Genomic DNA, 9700 nt, shown 5'->3' with positions numbered 1-9700 from the left:
CTGCACCTCATTGCACTTGAATAGTTGTTCGGTTCCGCATTGACACCCGATGAATAACCCTAAGCCAGCTTTCATTTAAATCGAATTTGAATCTCTAGGTATTCTAGTTACTTGCGTCACCATTGATTTAGAAACCCCACTTGTTTCCCAGCTTAATATTGAACTCATAAGAGTAAAGAGTAAACTGGTCCTCTGGATTGAATCTCAAATATTACAATCACCACTGTTAACTTGACAGTAGCAAGGATTCATTTTTAGTGTATCAGGTACCGTTATCAAAGAAACAAGAACGGAGCCTTCTCGAGGGCGCCGTCGGAACCGCTTCACTATCAGCCTTTGGAACATTCCCCCAAGATGGAACGGGGGATGAGAAAGGATCGGTAAAGGGATGACGCGGCCTTGCACGACCACCCAGGAGCGAGGACAGAAATGAGAGTGGCTCGAGATTCATCTTTCTCAGCTAAGAATCAGCACTAGAGTTGGGTTGAGGCCAACTAGGAACTATCATGGATCTCTATTTATATCCGGGTCGCTCCCTTTTCCGCGGGATCCGAAAAGGAAATAAGGACGTTTCCAAATATCCTGAAGAATCCCTGATTTAAAAATAAGCGGCGAAAAGGAAAAATGATCTCTGCAGAAAAAGGGAAAAATACTTCCTATAAAGAGGAAAATGCACGTTTTTGGAAGAATAAAAAGAGCATCTAGTAAGGGACCCAGCCCCCGGTCTATCCTCCGCATGTCAGTGCATGTAGCTCCTCCTCAGGAAACGTCAGAGCTCCAGGCTCCACCGTCTCCAAGACATCATCAGAAGCCCAGAAGCTTCCCATCTTCGACAAGAATCAGCGGACCAAGTAGCACCAGACACCAGTAGGATATAGGGGATACTGATCATCCCCCGGGTTCAGAGTACGGTTCTGACCTGAGTGGAACACGTGATCACATGTTTACTGGAGCGATGTCCTGCCTAAGGGAAGCCTACTGAGAATGAGCAACTTCGGTTGATTTGAGTGCACATGTTATTTCCCGAGTTCGATGATGAAATCGAGCAATAAGGGGCAAATTGTTGGGGATAAATACTCAGGTATTGAATTCCTCCGGAGCCCAGGCAGGACACCGGCCTCTGGATCCGCGCTGGAAGGAACCCCGGTTCCCAGGATCCCCGCTAGAAGGAACCCGGTTCCCCGTTATGGAGTTTTCCGGGCCCGGTCCCAGGATCGCCCCCTTCCTCCGGGAAATGGAAAACTTCTGATAAGGATAACCTTCCATATTTCCGAATATGGAAGAGTTTAACCTACTCCAACCGACTAAGGCTCGCCTTAGGAAGACTATATAAAGGGAACCTAAACCCTAAAACAAAGGATCGACACTTCGAGACTTAGAGATTAGAGCTAGGCGTCTAGAACTCGGGTTCTTACTCAAAACTGTTGTAGTTCCAGCTCTTTGATCTAATAAAACTTCTCTTTCTTCTTTCTTACTTGCAAGGCAATACAAATACTTACGAATTCTAAGCCTTTTCCATAGTTTTGTGGTACTCACAAATATCCTACACAAAAATCCCCTAACAGTATCTATGGGCTTTTCCTTAAAAAATCGTAAGTGGGTTTCTAATCACGTTTTAGGCCAATTTGGGCCGTCTTTCGACTCGAAACGTTAATTACGATTTTTATCGATAAAACTAAACTTTCCGCGATTTTTATCGTAAAGCTTAAGTGATAACTCCAATCGATGGGAGTGAGAAATGATATGGCTGTGGTACATAGGAGCTAGCATTAAGGAACAAACGAGAATGCACGGATTTGGGTCGTACCCATTGATCAACGTTTGAGACAGTTCGGTTGCTACATAGTGACCTGATCCGTGCTGGATCGGTCGCTACGTAGCGACTGAACGAATGGCTCGGTCGGTCGCTACGTAGCGACCGACTCGTTCGCGGGTCGGTCGCTACGTAGTGACCGACCGAGTGGCTTCGTCGGTCGCTACGTAGCGACCGACTCGTTCGTGGATCGGTCGCTACGTAGCGACCGGCTCGTTCCTGACCGGTCGCTACGAGGTGACCTTGTTCGGATCCTCTTCCGATGTTTTATGAACGTGTTCTTGGACTATGGGTGTTTAGCTTTGATGGATCAACCGAGATTAGTGCTAGATTTCACCGCAAGGTTCTTCGTAAACATTTCTCTATGAAGATTTCTTTTTCGTAAAAGCGTTCATGCCAATTTTTACGGATATTTGGATGTTAACTTCGCCGTGTCCGTTTTTGACCCCAACAGAGATACAATACCTTGCGGCTGGCTTCTTGATCTTCCCGGCCTCGTTATGGTCCTCCGGGAGGATGTTGGCCTCCAGGTACTGGACTAAGAGGGTCATCCACGTTTGGCCTTCTTCGACGGCAGAGACCTCCTCTGACTGGGGTTCCTCCAAGGCAGCTGGCCATTGGAGCATGAGCAAGGGGATACTCATCTGGCTGTTCGTTTCGAGGGCGGACCCTAGATTAGCCAGGGCAATCTTGTAAATTGGTGAAGACTTGGGCTTCAAGTCGGTTGTGACCAAACGGGTTTTCTGCGCGCTTCACTGTCGATCAATGTTCTGATGTGAGCATCGATCGATATTTGTTCCTCAATATCGACCGATGGTCGAGCTCCATGGTCATCTCGGGTGCTTGCTCCAAATATCTCCAAAATGCTCCAAAATCATCACTTATCTCCAAATCTCTCCGGATCTTATAAATATAATAAATAGACTCTATAATATAATAATTAGTAGTAAAAACACCTATAAACCATGGGTGAAAGTGGGTCAAATCCATGGTCTATCAAACGCCTTGCACCTCAAAGCCTATCATTTTTAATACGGTCCTGGACCATGATTTCTATTATACTACTATATACTAATTAAGCATTATGATTTCCTACTCCTATGTATGCTAAACGTCTCCGGACAAAGCTTATAATAAAATAGTTCTAACTATAAAGGCAGAGGGAAAATCATTATACTTAAAGGGGCATACGAGCTGGATCAGGTCTCCAAAGACCTCCGATCCTCGCCAACCCTTGCAATAAGTGGCACGTCCACAAAATCAAAACGGGTATGAGACATAAAGCAAGAATGGGTATGCGCAAGCCTGAGTATGCTGTTGAAACTACCTAAAACCCCTGTGCAGCCTAAGGCGCATCGGGGTCTTTAGAGTACCAATGTGAAAAGTACCTGTATTAAAATGCCACGAGCTACACAATACAGGGAACACACGGTATATTTATTGCAAAAGTACTGTGAAATACAGGGAGCAATCAAAATGCTTCTTCTCCAGACGTGGAAAGCAGCGAAGCCTGGCACTTGGGTCATAACAGCCACACTAGCACCCTCTAAAGCCTGTCAGTGACTTCCTGCAGAAGTAGAATACAGCATAGGAACTCGATAGTAGCCAGCTTCCGAGCAGCATAATGTAAAATCCAAACAGGTACCGGTAGTAGCCTTGCCTAGGAAGCCGGAGTACGGTCCCTGCGAAAAACAAAATATTTCGGGTTCCCAAGGAACTTCGGGTCCTTATGCAAGCCCCCGATCTAAAGAGGAAACCCATGATTCCCCATACGATTTCGGGTCCTATGTGTAAAATCTGAGGAAGAACCTCCGGGTTCCCCTATAGCCTCCGGGTTCCAATCAAAGATCTCAGGATCTAAGGAAGAACCCTCGGGTTCCTATGTGGCCTCAGGGTTCCAAAGATAAAAAAAAAAAGCTAGAACCCTTGTGTAGCCTATGGCGCATCGGGGGTCATTACAACTTCAAGAAACCTCAGGGTTCCAATCAAAGATCTCTGGATCTAAGGAAGAAACCTCTGGGTTCCTATACGGCCTCAGACGCCTAATATGATTTTAGAAATAGGATAGAACCCCTGTGCAGCCTAGGGCGCATCGGGGTCATTACATCCCTGAGAACCTCCGGGTTCCCACGCTACCTCAGGGTCCAAATACAAACACCAGGGTCCCGATACGATTCCCAGATCTAAAAGAAAACCATGTATTCTCCCATGACCTCAGGGTCCAATCACGATCTCGAAAACCTCCGGGTTCCAATTACGATCTTCGGATCCATCAAAGAATCTTCGGGCTCCTATACCGCCCCCGGGCTCCAGTCATGATCCTAGGATCTAGAGAAAGACCTTCGGGTCCCAAATAAGACCTCAGGGTCTAGGGGAACCTCTGGGTCCCGTATAAGATATCAGGATCTAAGGGAGAACCTTCGGGCTCCTCCACGACCTCCGGGTCTCCAGACGACCTCCGGGTCCTCAAGCAACCTCCGGGTTACAAGAACAATCTCTGGACTCCAAGAGTCCATATTTTAGCTCGAAACCTCCGGGTTTACAGCCCATCCCCCGGGATCCTATTATTTAGCCTACGGAAAGAGAGGGATCATGGACTACACAGCCCCACCTCGATCGAGAAACATGCAGAAGGATATCCTCTTAAAAAGAAACATGAAAAACACTACTATCAGAAGCATGCGAAGCAATAGGAAGGAGTGGATAAAGGAGAAAAATTATGAAGCATCATTATTCAGAAAATCAAAGGGGGCTACAAAGACCCTTTATAAAAAAAAAAGAGAGAGCAGCAAAAGCCAGAGTCTCAAAAAACAAAGAAAGGAATCATTCAGAAAGAAGGCTCCTCCGAGAATCGCGACCCTATAACGGATCTCAGGGTTGCAGCCTGGGAAAAGCTCGCCGACTGATGGTTGATCCCTCCAGATAGGAACAGATGACGCCGATACTCTTCTTCCGGATTCCAATGTTCCACACGCTTCTCCAGCCATTCCTTCATGAGCTCCCATCTAGTCGAGGCTTTCACTTGCTGAACTAGTAGATCCCGGCGAGCCATCATGTCCTGCACCTTGCTACGAAGAAGGAATACCTCGCCGATCAATCTCCGGTGGGCATCCACCGAAAGGTCACGGTTAGGCATAACCTCATCACTTGTTGATGAGGTGGAAGAAAGACCATTAGCCGATAAAGCAGCCCTCGCTAGTCTTGGCAGAGGAGTGTAAGAAAGACGCCGCTTCCGCGCTTTAGCCTTCTGATACTCATCATTGACAACCGATACCGGGAGCCTCGCCACGTTCCCTGGAAAAAGCAATGTAAGAAATAAACGAGACAAAGTCTTACCGGCTAAAAAGGGAAGGCTTACCCCAAACACGACTATGACGCAAGGCTTCCCTGCTCACCAAAAAGGTTGTTGGGGTCGAAAACGGTTACGACGAAGTTAATGTCCAAATCTTCGTAAAAATCAGCGCAAACATTTTTTACGAAAGTTATTCTTCGTAAAAAGAATCTTCACAAAGAGCCTTACGGTAAAACCTTGTCCTAATCTCAATCGAACCACTAAATACCGATTGTCCAGAGGCAACAAACATGTATCCAAATCGGCCACAGACAAGCTCAAGTATGGCCATCGGACCACGCACAAGCCAAGCTCGGTCGCTACGTAGCGACCGAGCACGCACACGGCTCGGTCGCTACGTAGCGACCATGCTCCAGCCAAGCTCGGTCAGTACGTAGCCACCGAGTACGTACATGGCTCGGTCGCTACGTAGCGACCAAACTTTCCCAAAACGTCGAAACGACACGAATCCATGCATTCTCGTCTACTCTTTAATGCTATCTCCCGTAGGCCATGTCTAAACCATTCTTTGTTTCTCATCACTCGATGTCATCAGTCAAACTTTATAATAAAAACCGCGGGAAGTTTTTTTTATCGAAAAAACTGTAATAACCGTTTCGAGTCAAAGACGACCCAAAGAGACCTAAAACGCAACTCGAAGCCCACTTACGATTTCTTGACCGAAAATCCCTAAGCCTTATGACGGTTTATGCTTGGTTCGTAAGGCAAGATAAATGTCAAGTATCCGCAGATAAATGTGAAATTTCCGAAAATAATCACGAAGATCGGGGAAATTGGAATATCTTCATTTTTGAGCTATGACGGCTTAAGGACAGAAGGGGAAAGGCGCAAACCGACCTAGGAGCAAGTATATAAGGAGGCCTAGGTGAGAGGCAAAGGAGGATTCGAGACACAACAAATTTAGCACTTAGAGCAATTTAGGCAATTTTCCGTTTTTGTTATTCGAGCTGCGACGACAGCTCTCATAGCCAAGGCTCTGACCTTGTTGTAACGCTCAAACGCGAATTCGGAATAAGATCTACTTTACTCTCTTTTCGATTTCTTATCTTATCTCGTCTTTATTTCGTGTTCTGATTGCTTGGCGTGTGGTATTAGCAGATATCCGGGACTTCTGAGAAATTAGGGTCCTCCTACTTTCCTAATTTAAACGAAAATCGACAGTGTGAATTTCGGTTCCCATTGTTTGGTACTAGAAGGAGGGGGGGGGGACGGATCAATCTAACTCTCAGCCACAACAAACTCAATCAGACATGTCATCTGACAACACGAACAACATGCAGACTCCTCTCAACGGAGGAAGCAACGACGATCAAAAGACTCCAGTAGCAGTTGTGTCTGCGGCCAACGCGGCAGCCAACGCCATGACGCTCGAGGAGTTCAAAAAGATGTTATCTGCCTACGAAAAGAGGCCAGAAGAACAGGACAAGCTCGTGGGCACCTTGACGAAACAGGTCAAAACCTTGACGGCTAGAACCCGTGCAGTCCTCCCTCGTGGATCTACGAAAAACCGCGGAAGAAAACTCGACTTCGCAACCCCACTTGACAGGCCTGGAACATCGCGGGAACGTCCTTCGTGTCAAGATCCCATCGAAACATCCCTTGCTAAGAAACGGAACTCTAAAAACCCTCTATCCCCCGCAAAGGACACAGAGGTCAATGAAGTCAAACATGTCGACTTGGATCCCAGCGACGTTTTCAACGATACGGAAGAAGACGCTGACGTACATCCAAGGAGAACCAGAAGCCGATCAGCTCGGGAAGACTCCCCGTTTGATAAACCAATGACGGAAGAGGAGGAAAACCTCTACTGGGTCGAACAGGAAGAGTTAGCCGAAAAACAAACCGAGATCACTCGCAGCAAACGCCGACAAGCTCGAAAATCTGCTGGCGAAAAATCGGACATTCGCGACCTTCGCGATTACATAACTAAAACTGCAGCAGAAGTAAGGGCGGTGAAATCCCAGATCCATCATGCTACCAGCGCCGCCCCAGAAATCGATAGATTACTCGAGAGAGCTCGGAAAACACCTTTCACTGCTCGCATCTCGGATACCAAGGCATCTGACCCAGGAAAAATCAAAGTACCAAAATACGATGGTACGGCCGATCCTAAAGCGCACCTTCAAGCCTTGCATAGCACGGTGGGAAGGGCCAGACTGAAGGAGAGAAAAAAGGATGTTGGTTACTGTCGTCTGTTCGTCAAAAATCTGGAAGGAGCGGCACTCGAATGGTTCGCACGCCTTAAGCGAAACTCCATCGAAAGTTTCCGCCAGTTCGCATCGAAATTTCTCAAACAATATTCTATGTTCATAGATAGAGAAACGTCCGATGTCGATCTCTGGAGTCTATCCCAGAGGGAGGACGAACCTCTCCGCGAGTTCATAAGCCGATTCAAGCTGGTTATGTCAAGGGTTAGCGGAATAAGCGACAAGGTGGCCATAGACGCGCTCTGAAAAACGCTCTGGTACAAGTCGTGATTCAGAAAATGGATAACCCTCGACAAACCACAAACGATCCAGGATGCGCTTCACAAGGCAACGGACTACATCATAATTGAAGAGGAAACGAAAGTTTTGTTGCAAAAACATAAGCCGACAAAAACGTCCTCAAATGATGCAGACCAAAAGACCAGAAAGAAAAAATCTCATAACGACAAATACGTCCATCTCGAGGGGGAAGAGCTTCAAGGCGCGCATAACTACGCAATCAACTCGGAACAAGGCAGAACCTCGGGCAATACGTGGACTCGCAATCTAGGATACGACGAAAACACCTTCTTCAAGCGCATAACTATGCAATCAACTCGAAACAGGGCAGAACCTCGGGTAATACGTGGACTCGCAATCCACGATACGACGAAAACACCTTCTGCGAGTTCCACCAGACCCGAGGGCACTCGACGACCAACTACAAAGTCTTGGGAGCGAGGCTGGCCGCAAAGCTACTAGCCGGAGAACTCTCCGAAGTAACCAGCATCAAAGATCTCATCCTTGAGACCGATCATCCTCCAAAGACCGACAAAAATCCACCCGCGGAAAATTCTCCTCGGAGAAGTCTAGCAGGGGATAAACGCGGAAGGAGGACGACAAAGGAAACGATAACAATCGTCACAGAGTGAACATGATCATCGGAGGATCACAGTACTGCAATGACACAATCTCGGCCATCAAGGCCTACTAGCGAAAAGCCGAGTCAAGTGCAAATTGGCCCACATGGTCTCCTCCCCGAGATGGTCAAAGCGACTCGATAACTTTCACTGAAGAGGAAGCCGGCGGAATCGATCAACCCCACTGCGATCCGCTCGTCATAGATTTCGTCATACGAGACCTGGAAGTCGTAAGAGTCCTCATCGACACGGGGAGCACGGTTAATGTTATCTTCCACGATACTCTCAAGAGGATGCACATCAAACTCTGTGAAGTTACCCCAACACCGAAACCATTGACGAGTTTCTCAGGCGAAACGTCAATGACTCTCGGATCAATCCAGCTACCGGTCATGGCCAAGGAAGTTACCAAGATCGTCAATTTCGCGGTAGTCGATCATCCCGCCATCTATAATATGATCATGGGAATCCCATGGCTGAACGCCATGAAAGCAGTTCCGTTTACATACCACCTGGGCATCAAATTCCTGACCCAGAGCGGGGTCGCAGCCATCTGAGGTTGTCAGAAACAATCGCGACTTTGCTTTCTCGCAGAGCATAAGTTAAGACAGATCACAACTACCTCAATGACGACTCGCAAACGCACGAAGTTAGCTCAGCCCTAGGCCGAAAACACTTTGAAGAAAGACGACCCGACTTCGTCTACTGAAGCAAACACCTCGGATATCGAAACTCAGCCTGATTCCAAAGCCAACGCTACCACTCAACCGGAAAAGAAAAACCCGGACAACGATATCGATCCTGCCACAGTCGCGACGATTAAGGCGGTCAACACATCACCAAGCGCCGAGTAAAAACACTCGCGGCATGAAATAGAACTACGAGATGGCTTGATCCTCGAAGGGGGTACGTAGGCAGCTCGTCGAAAGACGAGTTCAGCTATCCCCCTCTCTAAAAAGGGGGGGGGAGTGGGTAGGTATACTCGTATACTCCCACATTTTAAAACATGCATTATTGTACTCGAGCTTTTTAAAACTTTTACTAAAATACGCATGTTATGAACTCTTAGGCTTCAGCTACGCAAAAATCTCTACAAACATTAAATTCTTGTCAACGGCCGTATCTGGTCCAAATCGCAAAACATTCGCAAACCTTTCAGAACTTAAAATGAATGTATAGTCTTCGAAATGACAGCGAGACGTCACCAAAGTTAGAATCGAAACTATACGAAAACCTGTCCAAACGCGACAATAAAATTTCAACAAATATTTACATCCTGCTTGTCGATTGGCCCCGACGAACACATCAGCCGTCTTAAACAAACGCACCCTGATCATTCTGATCCTCAAACATCCGACACAAGGATAAAAGCGCGCTATATAAAAAATCCAGAAATTTTGGTCAAGCACTTCCAGTTGGCTTAAAAATT

The sequence above is a fragment of the Brassica oleracea genome, chromosome C3 (assembly GCF_000695525.1).
Source record: "Brassica oleracea var. oleracea cultivar TO1000 chromosome C3, BOL, whole genome shotgun sequence".
In the NCBI taxonomy this organism is placed as follows: domain Eukaryota; kingdom Viridiplantae; phylum Streptophyta; class Magnoliopsida; order Brassicales; family Brassicaceae; genus Brassica; species Brassica oleracea.
This window is presented reverse-complemented; position numbering follows the sequence as displayed.